The 13,490-nt window shown below is 46.8% G+C and overlaps 1 protein-coding gene across 3 annotated transcripts in view; it reads right to left on the bottom strand.

The window, feature by feature from the left end:
* Window positions 1-9,901, bottom strand: part of SMIM14 (small integral membrane protein 14) — a 106,446-nt gene extending 96,545 nt beyond the window's left edge. The window contains exon 1 of one of the 3 annotated variants that reach the window (XM_033947307.1): window positions 9,753-9,901. The gene's annotated coding sequence lies outside the window, so the exon portion shown is untranslated. The remainder of the gene's footprint in view (window positions 1-9,752) is intronic. The other 2 variants (XM_033947299.1, XM_033947289.1) reach the window with 2 other exon arrangements.
* Between the last annotated feature and the right edge of the window lie 3,589 nt (window positions 9,902-13,490).

The raw sequence follows: 13,490 nt of genomic DNA, 5'->3' as shown, positions 1-13,490 counted from the left end.
ACCATGCCAGGCATTAGACCATTCCTCTAACTTTTGCAGATCCTTTTTCATATTTTCCACTCCCTCTTTGGTGTCTACTCTGTTACAAATCTTGGTATCATCTGCAAAAAGGCACACTTTCCTTTCTAACCCTTCAGCAATGTCACTCACAAACATATTGAACAGAATTGGCCCCAGCACCGAACCACTTAGATATGTTGATAGGCGGTATATTAAAAACAAAAACAAAAAACAACTAATAAACTTGAAAACTTGAAACTTGTCCAGGGTCACAAGGAGTAGCATGGATTTGAACCCACAACCTCAAGGTGCTGAGGTATCACTTTACCATTGCACCACATTCTCCCTACTCCATAGAGCTTATCCTATGGAGCTTTATGTGGTAAGAAAGCAATGAAGACTGTTTTTAAGGTTGAATGTATAACCTACTGAAGAATGTTTGAGGAATGCCTATAGCCAAGAACTCTCTCCAGTCTGAAAAAATAAAAATTATTTCCCTTACCAAGATCACAGTATGGTGAGTCATCTCTTCTGCCCAGCTGTAATGTGATCCTATCTTTCCAGAATATAGCTCTGTCTTCTAACAATGAAGAATATTCAGTGAGCCCACCCACTTATTGCTTTCAAGTGCGTTAATCCTGCAGCTGGGAACAGGTGGCCTGTCATTTTTGTTTATCAGATTTCTTAATAGCATCATAGGTACAAGTTCTGCAAGTGCAATGAGTGCTTCAGTACTTCCAATACTGAACAAACTCTTTCACTGTGTCTAAGGAAAATACATGTTCAGTTTAGCACTTCCTTTCATTTTGTAAAGTTAGCTCTCATAATGTCAGTAACAAGGAAAAGCCTTCAGTGAGCAATTCTTCAAAGCCTCATAGTCTGTAAATATTTTGGTGTATTCCAAGAATAGTAAGGCTATTGGACCAGATGTCTGCATGAATAAGTTCCACCACCACACTACAAACTCCCAGGGAACAGAAAAAGAGAAAATGACAGCAAAGGCCATACGGCCTTTCCAGTCTGCCCATCTAGGTCAGTGTTCTTCAACTGCCGGTCCGTGGACTGATGTCGGTCCGCAGAAATTTTCTGCCAGTCCACAGGGCCGGCATGTCATTCGGGCCCAAGACAGTGTTCTTCAGCCGCTGGTCCACGGTGCGATCAATGCGGCATCTTCGGGCTGGCTCCCTGAGTGCTGCAGTGCACAAAGCCGTGGGAAAAGGCTCCTACACGCATCCGGTGCCTGAACCGGAAGCCTTCTCTCTTGACGTCGCAACGTCAGAGGGAAGACTTCCAGATGAGGTGCAGGATGTGCACGAGGAGACGCTGGCCACTGTTTTGTGCACTGCAACACTCAGGGAGCCAGCCTGACGACGACGCATTGATCACGCTGTGGATCGGCCCGAAGATAACACTGGGGGGCAGGCCAGAAGGCAAAGCACAGCAGGGAGGAAGAGAGACGACAACAGTAGGGGATATGCTTTACTTTTTTTATTTAGTGATTGATTTACATCTGTTGTGTGTTCAGGAGGAAATGCATTTGTTTCTTTTCCTCTGGGGTTGTACTGTGTGTGTGCGTGTGCTATATATACACGAAAAATGAATGGAAAAATGGTGTTACAATTAGTACTATTATGGGGGCGGGGTCTGGGGCAGAGATTGGTTGAAGATGAGCACGACTTAGCCCAGTGTTCTTCAACTGCTGGTCCGCGGACCGGTGCTGGTCCACAGGTGTCAGAAAGTTGAAGAACACTGATCTAGGCCACCTACCATCCCATCTTCCCTCTCAGAGAACCTATGTACTTGTCCCAAGCTTTCTTGACTTCAGATACAATTTTTGGCTTCACTACTTCCATTAGAAGGCCATTCAATTAATTCAACACCTGTGGCACAGCAAAGGTGGGAGGAGCCCAGGGTGGTAGAGCCCCTTCACCCTCTTCTCCGCCCCCTTCACCTGTTCCTTTCCCACCCTGCCCCCTGCACTCCCCTTCCCCCATACCTATTTAGCTTCCCTAGCGTAAGCAGCATCTCAAACTTGCTGCCCGTGCTGGCATTAGCTCACTTTCTGATGCTACTTCCTAGTCACAGGACCCAGAAGTGATATCAGAGGGGAGCGCCGAGACCAGCGTGAGGAGATTAGAGCTGTTGCTCATGCCCAGAAGAGCTAGAGGTATGATGGGGGAATTGAAGGCACACATGGCGTGGGGTGGGGAGAGGTGATGGTGCCCTGGGCGGACCACCCCTCCCCCCAAGTTTACAATGCCACTGTTCATCACCAAGTTTCCAAGTTTATTTAATACTAGTCTTTAAGCCCGTTACATTAACGGGTGCTAGAATATATGTATGTCTGTCTTTCTTTCTGTCTCACTCCCTGCCCTTGTGTCTTTCTTCTTTTCTTTCTGTCTCCCTCCCTCCTATTATTTGTCTTTCTTTCTATTTGTCTCTCTTTCTGCCCCCTATGCAGCATTTATATCCCCCTGTCCTCTTTCCTGTACAGTAGCCATATCAGCATTCCCTCCCCCTCCATTTCCTTGTGCATCAGCATTTCCCCCCTCCCTACTTCCCTGTGCAGCATTTTCCTCCCTCGGGTGCTAGAATATGTGTGTGTGTGTGTGTCTTTATTTCTTTCTCTCTCTGTCTCCTTAGCCACTTTTTCCTGTCCATTCTCCCTTCTTTTTACCTCCCCTGTGTCCACCACCACCCCTTCACTGCTCCCCTTATCCAGCAGCAGCCCTTCTCCCTTTGTTTTACCTCCCCCCTGTCCATCAGTAACTCTTCCTGCTCCCCCTGTCCAACAATAGGCATCCCTTCCTTTTTTCCCCCCTGTCCATCATCACCTCTTCCTGCTCCCTGTCCAGCAGTAGGCCTCCCTTCATTTCCCCCCCCGTCCATCAGCATCTCTTCCTACTCCCCCTGTCCAGCAGTAGGCCTCCCTTCATTTTTCCCCCCCTGTCCATCAGCATCTCTTCCTGCTCCCCCTGTCCAGCAGTAGGCCTCCCTTCATTTTTCCCCCCTGTCCACCACCACCTCTTCATTGCTCCCCTTATCCAGCAGCAGCCCTTCTCCCTTTGTTTTACCTCCCCCCTGTCCATCAGCACCTCTTCCTGCTCCCCCTGTTCAGTAGTAGGCCTCCCTTAATTTCCCCCCCTGTCCATCTGCACCTCTTCCTTCTCCCCCTGTCCAGAGTTTTTTATTTACTGGGATAGAGTCCTTGCGGCCCCCCCCCCTTCCCTTGTAACTCGGCGATTCAAGCAGGCTGTGCAGCAGTCTTCACACGCTGCTTCGGGTCCTTCTACTGCCCTTATTTGCTCTACCGCGTCTCTGATGACATCAGAGACGCGGCAGAGCAAATCAGGGCAGTAGAAGGGCCTGAAGCAGCGTGTGAAGACTGCTGCACAGGCTTCTTGAATCGCCGGGTAGGTATTCGGGCCAGCGGCAAGGGAAGGGGGGTGAGCGGCAAAGAACTCCTCTGGTCTGTTGCGGAGGGTGGCCCAGCTCCATTTATTGATTTGTTGGGGGGGGGGAATGCGCTGTGGTTGGGGGAAAGGGTAGGCAGACGCGGGGACCGGGTTCCACGCCGCAGCTCCTCTCTGTCAATCCTGGTCCAGTTCGAGAGAGGAGCCGGGGGTGAGGAAGGCCGCCGCAGCTATGTAAATTTTTTTTTATTTGAAAGCCGCCGCCAGGGCTGCGCATGCGCAATTGTTTTTTCGCGACAGATCAGGGAACACGTTTTTTTTAGTGCGCATGCGCGACCTATCATTTTATTATATTAGATTTGATAAACCGCTTATCATACTTCTAAGCGGGAAACATTTGCTAAATAAAAACCAAAGGGGTTAATACATAAAAAATTACCACCCTTTCCATTAAGAAATATTTCTTCAGGTTCCTTCTGAGTCTGTACCCTTTCACCTTCATCATATGCCCCCTCATTCCAGAGCTTCTTTTCAGATTAACAGTGTACTGGAGGCATCGATCCCATTGACATATGATGTAGTCCTATGTGGACGTTATTACATCTTAAACCCCCTTTGGACCGATATAAAAGCCGGCTTATTATGACCGGGGTAGTCATACAGATGGTTACTAGTAATTGGAAAAATTGTGATCGCCTTAATTTCCCTTTTTGGTGGGCAAATTTATGCCTCTGCTACAGGTATGAGAAAATGAATGCTGATATGTTGGGGCAAAGCACATTATTTAATTTGATTTGGGGCCCATTGACATCTTTTATTACTTCGTTATAATTTTCTTTTATCTTTAGTTTTTTTTGTGGAATTACACACACATCTAGGGTAGGGTGGGAGGTTGGGAGGGGGGGTTATATCTTTGCTTTGTTATGTTCTATGTCTACAGGTTATAGAAGGGAGGGGGGTTATTCTTTATGTATTATTATTGACAGATTATAAGTGCTTACTGTGGTGGATTAATGATTGTATATATATTGTTCTGTACTTTTGTTGGCTTGAAAAATTAATAAAGTTTTAAAAATAAAACAAGGGAGGTTGGGAGGGGGGTTCTGGTGGTGGGGGGGTTGGTTTCTGTGGGTCTTTGTGAAGGATTGACATGAACGACCTGATTGTTTCTGCTATTCCTCTTGTTAGTGGTTGTTGGTTTGATGTGGCTTGTATTTGTATATTTGAAAAATTTTATAAAAATGATTTCCAAAAAATAAAACAAATTAAAAAAAACATGACTCGCCTCCTGTGCATTTATGCATCTCTCTCTTCTCCTGCCTTTTTTCCAAAGTATACATATTGAGATTGTAAAATGTCTTCATTGCTTTATGACAAAGACAACTGACCATTTTAGTAGCCATCTTCTGGATCAACTCCACTTTATAACTTTTTGAAGGTGTGGCATCTGGCATTGTACACAATATTCTAAATGTGGTCTCACCATATAGATGCATCAGCACCTCCTTTTTTCTATTCCTCTCCCTATGCACCCAAGCATCCTTCTAGCTTTCGCCACTACACTTCCCCTCCCAATTCACGGTTTTAGAATTCGCAATTTCAATTATTCGTGATTTCCTAAAACTGGAATCACTCCTACCTCCCTCCTGTCTCCCAGACCCTACCTGGTGGTCTAGCAGTCTTTTGGGGCATGAGCGATCTTCCTACACTCCTGCCCCATGCATATCACTCATCCAAAATGGCTGCCATGAGTTCCCGTAGGAAGATCGCTCCTGCCCCGAAAGACCACTAGACCAACAGGTAAGGTCCGGGATGCTGGAGGGAAGACGGGGGTGAGTCAGAGTCGGCCTAAAAGTTATTTGTGAATTTTCAATATTTGCGGGCCAGCTCTGCCGCTAACCCCTGTGCATATTTAGGGAGGAGTATATCTTTCTTTTTACCAATTTGGCAACCTTAAAATCATCATATAAGGTAACACTCAAATTCAGCTCCTCTTTTGTCGGGAGCTGCCCCAACTGACTCGAACTACCAACGCTACAACAAGGGAAGGAATTGGGGCAGGGGTGGGAGAGGATCTCTGTCCCCCTAACAGCTCTTGCTGTGCTACTGCTTAAAACAAAGCTCTTCAGGGCAGCTCCACTGTTGTCGGAAGCTGCCCCAGCTAACTCCAACTGCCGACACTGCCACAAGGGAAGGAGTTGGGGCAGGCATAGGAGACGATCTCTGCCCCCCAAACAGCCCTTGCTGTGCTACTGCCTAAAACAAAGCTTTTCAGAGCAGCTCCACTGTTGTCGGGAGCTGCCCCAACTGACTCCAACTGCCGACGCTGCCGCAAGGGAAGGAATTGGGGCAGGCATGAGAGATGAATTCCGCCTCCCCAGTGGCTCTTGTGGCGCTATGCGCCGTGCCGCCACTCGGCACGGCGCCTAAGGCGCAAGCCAAAGGCGTCCTCCTTAGCATGCTCCTTTGTGCAGAGACTGAGGGCAGCAAAAAAATCACTCAAAGACACAGAAACAACAATAATCAGAATTTGTCACGGAAATCTCAGTCAGCCTCACATTAGCCATTGATAACAAACAAACTTTGACACAGGTTTGTTCAGTCCATACAATAGACAAACATTGACACAAGGACTCGTACAGGACACATCTTCAAACAAGAGCCGCACCTCAGCTCTTGTTTGTACCATTGCATTTTGTACCTTTGCATTTATAATTCTTCCTTTGCATTTTAACCTGCATTTAACCTCCTTTGCATTTTGTATCCCTGACATAAGAACATTCACACCCATAGCCCCACGCGATCACTTCTGCTCTCAGTCTCCCCTCCCCCCAACTAATCATGCTACCCACCCAAAACGACCCCCACCCACTAGAAAGGCCGCCATCTAGACCTTATTTCTCTCTCATCCAAGAACCTCACTCTTCTCACATCAGCCTCACAAATGTCACCTGGACAGACACCAACTGGTCTGACCACCTAAGGCCCAACTTTAAAATACTATAAAGCAACACCCCCCCACACACACACCAACAAAACCCAGAAAGGATAACCCGACAACCTTCAGACCCTCCCTCAATCCCACAGAATTCTGGTCCCACTTTGACCTGCTATCCAACCCAAACTCAGAAATAGATTTCAACTCCAACTGGATCATCTTCAGCAATCAGATCCTAGACAAAATCGCTCCACTAAAGAAAGGCAAACAAAGACAACACCTAATAGACGGATGGTACAACACAGAACTAACCTCACTCAAAAGAAAAGTACGCCAACTTGAAAGAATCTGGAACAAAACAAAGAAGGAAGAAGACAAATCAATATGGAGATCCAAAATCCATGAGTACAAAAGAATCACCAAGAAAAGACAACGTACCTTCTACTCCAACAAAATAAGATCCCCTACTACCAACAGTAAAAAAAACTATTCAGATTAATCAACAAGCTACTGGAAATTGATCACCACAAAAGATCCTCCTCTACACAACTACCTACTGCTGAGAACTTTGCACTTTACTTCAAGTCAAAAGTTCTCAATCTCAGAACCTCCTTCCAAAACCAACCATCCAGCCCTCCACCAACAACCATATCCACACTCTCTGATTCGACCACAGTAAACAGGGATTGGAGCCACTTTGAACCCCCTAACTGGTTCCTATTTCTCAAGCTCTATAATAAATAGGCCAAAACCTTCTGCCACCTAGTCAACTGCCCACCCTCTATCATGAGAGTAGCCCCCACCCCCTTCAAGATCATGCTCTTTGACTGGATTTCTCATCTAATGAAAAACTGCAAATTCCCAACATATCTTGGCCGCATCCTCATCTCGCCTATTGTAAAGAACCACAAGGATCCCATATCAACAACATCTAACTACAGACCAGTAGCTAACATTCCCTTCTTCACCAAACTGATGAAAGATCTGATCAACAATGCACTTACAAATTACCTTGATAAATTCTCTGTACTTCACAAGTACCAGTCAGGATTCCGTTCACACCACAGCACCGAACATCCTTAGCCTCCATCATAGATCATATCGCACAACTACTCAGCTCTGGGAAACATGCACTAATACTCCAATTCGACCTTAGCAGCACCTTCGACCTGGTCGACCATGACAACCTATTCAGCTGTCTAGACGCCATAGGTATCTCGGGCCACGTACTTAACTGGCTTAAAGGCTTCCTAAAAAAACGATCCTACCAAGTCATCAGCGAGCAAATCTACTCCCAACTACTACCTCAAGGCTTCCCCTATCATCCACCCTTTTTAATCTGTACATGGTCTCCTTAGGACAAGAACTATCCAAACTGAACCTCCAATCTCACATCTACGCGGGTAACATCACAATCATCGTCCTCATCGCTGCACTGTCAACCAAAATCAATCACTTCATCGCATCTTATCATCAACCAAGTAGAACAATGGTCAACAAACTCCAAACTAAAATTAAACCTGGAAAAGAGCAAAATATTTATGGCCTCCCCAACAAACAAGCCAACTGTATCTACTATCAACCTAAATGGAAGAAACTTCCCAATCAACCCAACCATCAAAATCCTAGGCGTAACCCTAGACCAGCAACTGATACTTGAAGCCCATACCAACATCCTAATCAAAAAAATGCTTACTGTGGAAACTTCGCACGCTAAAACCATTCTTCGATTTCACTTCATTCAGACTGTTGGTCCAGTCTCTGGTCCTAAGCACACTGGACTATTGCAACATAAATCTACCTAGAATCTCACAAAAAACCATCAAGAAATTGAGACTTATCCAGGACACAGCTGTCCAACTTATCTCTGACTTTAAAAAATCTGACCACATCACTAAACTAAACTAAACCTTAGGTTTGTATACCGCACCATCTCCACAAGCATAGAGCTCGGCACGGTTTACAGGGTTAGGTTGAAAAGGAGCTACAATGAAGGGTTATAGGAAAGGAGCTAGGAAGATAAAGAGGGACAGGGTACCAAAGAGCGGGAGGTGTTAGATTTTTGAAAAGAGCCAAGTTTTAACTCCACTGGCTACCCATAGAGGCAAGAATAATTTTTTTAAATTCGGCTGCCTCTGCTTCAAGACTTTTCGGCACTACACCCCCTACCTCTTGAAACACCTCACCCTGCAGGACAAACTCCGCTGTTCTCATTCCCTTCTACTAAAGGATGCAAATTCAAAAGTTTCTTCAACAGAACACTCTCCTTTCAAGCAGGGATCTGGAACAACACCTCAAGTGACCTAATCCTAAACTCTCTAACATACCACTCTTTCAGAAAATCACTAAAAACCCACCTATTCGACAAATTTACCTGATCCTCCAAATCTGCGCGACACCTACCTCATCTTACACACCTCTTCCTCCTTCCCTACGCCACCTCATCACATAACTGTCTTTCTACTCCTCCCCAATTCTAACTGATGTTACCTCGCTGTCCTTATAGAACCTCTTGTTGTACACCGTCTTGAACTGAAAAGGTATGACGGGATATAAATAAAGTTATTATTATTTATACAAGATATAAATAAAGCTATTACTATTATTTATACACAAAAAGTTTTTCGTCCCTAAACTGTACCATTTCCTCTGGTTTTTGCAGCACAAATATTTTTTTAACATTAAATCTTAGCTGCTAAATTCTGGACCATTACACTATCAGGGGTGTCTACCCCATTGTAGATTTCGGTATCATCCGATCTGAGGTAGAAGGTAGCCATTGATAACAAACAAACTTTGACACAGGTTTGTTCAGTGCTTCCAATGCCTTCCAATACTGGGTTTTACTAAACAGCAGTAGAGTTTTCTAGCATGGGCCGTCGTCTAATTAAAAAAGGTATCACCTTATTTCCTTTATGTTTTTGTTTTATTTCTATCACCTTGGTATCATCCACAAAGAAGCAAACCTTACCAGACAACCTTTCAGCAATATTGCTTACACACGTTAAAAAGAACTGGCCCAACTGAACCTTGCACTTGCAGCACACCACTGGTAACATCCTTTTCCCTCGTCTACTACTACCATATCAACTTCCAGTCATAGAAACCTTCAAAAGTTGAGATCGAGCTAGAGAGACTGACAGCACATTGCTACTCCAAACACATTTATCCTCTGCTGATAATTTTCAGCAGGCAAAGAAAGCAAAGCAGGAGGATGGCACTCAGCCCTTTCTCACATCCCAAAGCCACTGCGCGCTCGCTTTCTGCTCCCCAACCTTCGCACAACTTGCCAGTTTAACGCAACTTTTTTTCACCAACAGCCAGAGCCAAGGAGGCCTCCCACGAAACTGTGCGGGGCAGCCTCGTTGGGACTGGAGCTGTGGAGACGCAGGACGACTCACCGACAGTGGAGAAGACCGTGGCAGGGACTCGTGCTGCCCGACCCCAGGCTCTGATTTCACTCGCTCCGAATGTTTTGATTCTACTGACACGTCATTCTTGAGCACTTGACCCGGATCTGCCGGCTCCCCCTCCACCTAACAGAGCGCGTACAGGGGGCGTGGCCTTTAGCACTGGTGGTGGTGTGCGTTTGCGTCCTACAATCAGAGCCGCACACGCTGGTTACTGTGGAATCTAATACAATTTACTGAATTAACTGAACAAATCTGAGCTTAACTTTCTGCTAGAACGTTCTAATCACTAAAATGCAGAGTTATTACATTACATTAGTGATTTCTATTCCGCCAATACCTTGCGGTTCAAGGCGGATTACAAAAGAAGTTATCTGGCCATTTCCAGAGGAATTGAAAAGAAGAGCGAGTTGTTTCAGAGAATTGGGAAGAGTCTTGTGGTGTTAGTTTGTCTTCAAGGATTTCTTGAATTGCATGGTTTTAATTTCTTTTCTGAACGATTTGTAGTCTGGGATAGAAGTCTGCACGGGAATGGGGATCGCAGGAATCCCATGGGTCCCGCGGGAATCCCCCCTTAACCCACGAGACTCCCCCTCTGGCCCACGGGACTCCCACTCGGGACTCCCACTCGGACCCCCCTCTAGCCAACGGGACTCCCACAGGGATGGAAGGCTTTGGAAGCAGGGTTCATCCATATAATATAATGGACACGTCAGCCTTAGTAAAAGAGGGGGTTTATAAGTTAATTACCTGAACAGAAAACAAAAAAAGGGTTCCACCAAAGAGATTCCACAAGGAAAACAGCAGCGCAAACACAAAAGAAACTGGAATTGATGATCCTGTCGGAAGTAATTGCTGCTTTTTATGGGGACAGGCGGGGATGGAGGTAATTCCTTGCGGGGATGGGTGGGGACGGAGAGGATCCTGACAGGGACGGGTGGAGACGGAGAGGATCCTGGCGGGAACGGGCAGGGATGGGTGGGATTTCTGTCCCCGCGCAACTCTCTAGTCTGGGGTCGTTATCAGTAAATTGGAGAATTGGTAGTCCAGTTTTGCTGCTTGTGTGGCTAGAAGGCCATCGTACAGTTTTTTCCGTTTGACATCTATAATTGGGGGATGCGTGAATGGTTTATGGGTTCTCCTATGTCTGGTTGAGGTAGTTTGGATTAGGCGGTTGTTTAGGTAGGCTGGGCTGTCTCCGTTTATGGTTTTAAATAATAGGCAGTAGAATTTGAATTGTACTCTTGCTTGTATTGGGAGCCAGTGTGAGTCGAGGTATGCCACCATGATGTAGTCGTGCTTCTTCAGTGAATAGATAAGTCTTAGTGCTCTGTTTTGAATTGTTTGTAGTTGTTTTATCATGGTTACAGGGCAGGGGAGAGAGAGTATGTTGCAGTAGTCTAGAACAGTGGTTCCCTACCCTGTCCTGGAAGACCACCAGCCAGTCAGGTTTTCAGGATAGCTCTAATGAATATGCATGGGGAAGATCTGCATGCCTGTCACTTCCATTATATGCAAATCTCTCTCATGCATATTCATTAGGGCTATCCTGAAAACCCGACTGGCTGGTGGTCCTCTAGGACAGGGTTGGGAACCATTGGTCTAGAAGACCTAGGACTAGGTCTTTGAAATGCTCATCCCATAAAGCACAATTACTTACCGTGTTATCCAGGGACAGCAGGCAGATATTCTCTACATGTGGGTGACGTCACCGATGGAGCCCCCTAGCAGACATTTTCACAAGCATACTTGCTCGAAGACCTTCAGGCTTGCGATTGGCCCGTGCATGCGTGAATGCCCCTCCCGCCCTGCCTAGGGCATGCATCTCCGCAGTGTGTCCTCAGTTCAGATAGCAAGCAAAGAAGCCAACCACGGGGAGGTGGGTGGGTTGCGAAAATATCTGCCTGCTGTCCCTGGATAACACCTGTTATGGTAAGTAACTGTGCTTTATCCCAGGACAAGCAGGCAGCATATTCTCTACTTGTGGGAGACCTCCAAGCTTACTAAAAAGAGACGGAGGGAGAGTTGGCAAATTTAGGAGAAAAGATTTTGCAAAACAGATTGGTCGAAATGGCCATCACACCTGGAGAAAGCATCCAGACAGTAATGCGAGGTGAATGTATGAACCAAGGACCAAGTGGCAGCCTTACAGATTTCCTCGATGGGAGTCGAGCAGAGGAGAGCAACAGACACCACCATCGCTTGGACCTTGTGGCCTATAACTCGACCCGGCAGGGAGAGACCAGCCTGAGCGTAACAGAAAGAGATATAAGTGGCCAACCAGTTAGAAATGGTCCGCTTAGAAACAGAGCAACCCATGCGATTAGGATCAAAAGAGAGGAACAGCTGGGGAGCAGAATGATGTGGAGCGGTGCGCTTCAAGTAGAAGGCCAGCGCACGCTTACAATCAAGAGAATGCAGAGCCACCTCTCCAGGGTGAGAATGGGGCTTCGGAAAAAAACACAGGAAGAACAATGGATTGGTTGATGTGAAACTCAGACACAACCTTAGGCAAGAACTTAGGATGGGTACGGAGGACCACCTTGTCGTGATGGAAGACCATGAAAGGTGGGTCCACAACTAAGGCCTGAAGCTCACTGACCCGACGGGCAGAAGTGAGAGCAATAAGAAACACCACTTTCCAAGTAAGAAACTTCAAGTGAGCCCGCACCAGCGGCTCGAAGGGGGGTTTCATCAATTGGGCAAGGACCACGTTAAGATCCAAACCACCGGAGGAGGTTTAAGGGGCGGATGAATGTGGAAAAGGCCTTTCATGAAGCGGGAAACCACAGGATAAACCGAGATGGGCTTCCCGTTAATCGGCTGATGAAAAACTGCGATAGCACCAAGGTGGACTTGAACCGAAGAGGACTTGAGGCCAGCCCCAGACAAGTGCAACAGATAATCCAGGACAGCAGATAAGGAGGTGGACAGAGGCTCCAGCTGTCAAGTAGCACACCAGGAAGAAAAGCGGGTCCACTTCTGATGGTAACAATGGCGAGTGGACTCCTTCCGAGATGCCTCCAGGACATCCAGCACAGGCTGGGAGAGCTGGAACGAGGGCATTAAGTCTCAAGGAACCAAGCTGTTAAGTGCAGAGACTGGAGGTTGGGATGAAGCAGAGAATCCTGACTCTGTGTAAGCAGAGAAGGAAAAATAGGCAGAAGAAGAGGCTCCCTGGAACTGAGTTGCAACAGAAGAGAGAACCAAGGTTGTCGGGGCCACCGAGGAGCTATCAGAATCATGGTGGCATGCGAAGACTTGAGCCTGACGAGAGTTTTCAGGATCAGAGGGAACGGAAGGAACGCATACAGGAACTCATTCGTCCAATCCAGAAGGAAGGCATCCGCTTCGATCCTGAGAGGGATGTAAACACTGGAGCAGAAGCGGGGTAACTTGTGATTGAGGGGGGACGCGAACAGATCGATATCCGGAGTCCCCCCTCAACGGGCAAACACCCCTCAACGGGCAAACACCTGACGCAGGGTTACAGAGTTGAGAGACCACTCGTGAGGCTGCAGAAGACAACTTAACTTGTCCGCCAGACAATTCTGCTGACTCTGAATGTAGACCACATGAAGGAATATGTTACGGCGGATGGCCCAATCCCAGAGCCGTAGCACCTCCTGGCACAGGGACAGGGATCCCGTTACCCCCTGTTTGTTGATATAATACATGGCGACCTGGTTGTCCGTGCGGACCAGCACCATTTGGTCGCGAAACAGGTGA

This window comes from Geotrypetes seraphini, chromosome 1, assembly GCF_902459505.1.
Source record: "Geotrypetes seraphini chromosome 1, aGeoSer1.1, whole genome shotgun sequence".
Lineage (NCBI taxonomy): Eukaryota > Metazoa > Chordata > Amphibia > Gymnophiona > Dermophiidae > Geotrypetes > Geotrypetes seraphini.
Note: the sequence above shows the minus strand (reverse complement) of the source record. Positions and strands in the feature narration are given on the sequence as shown.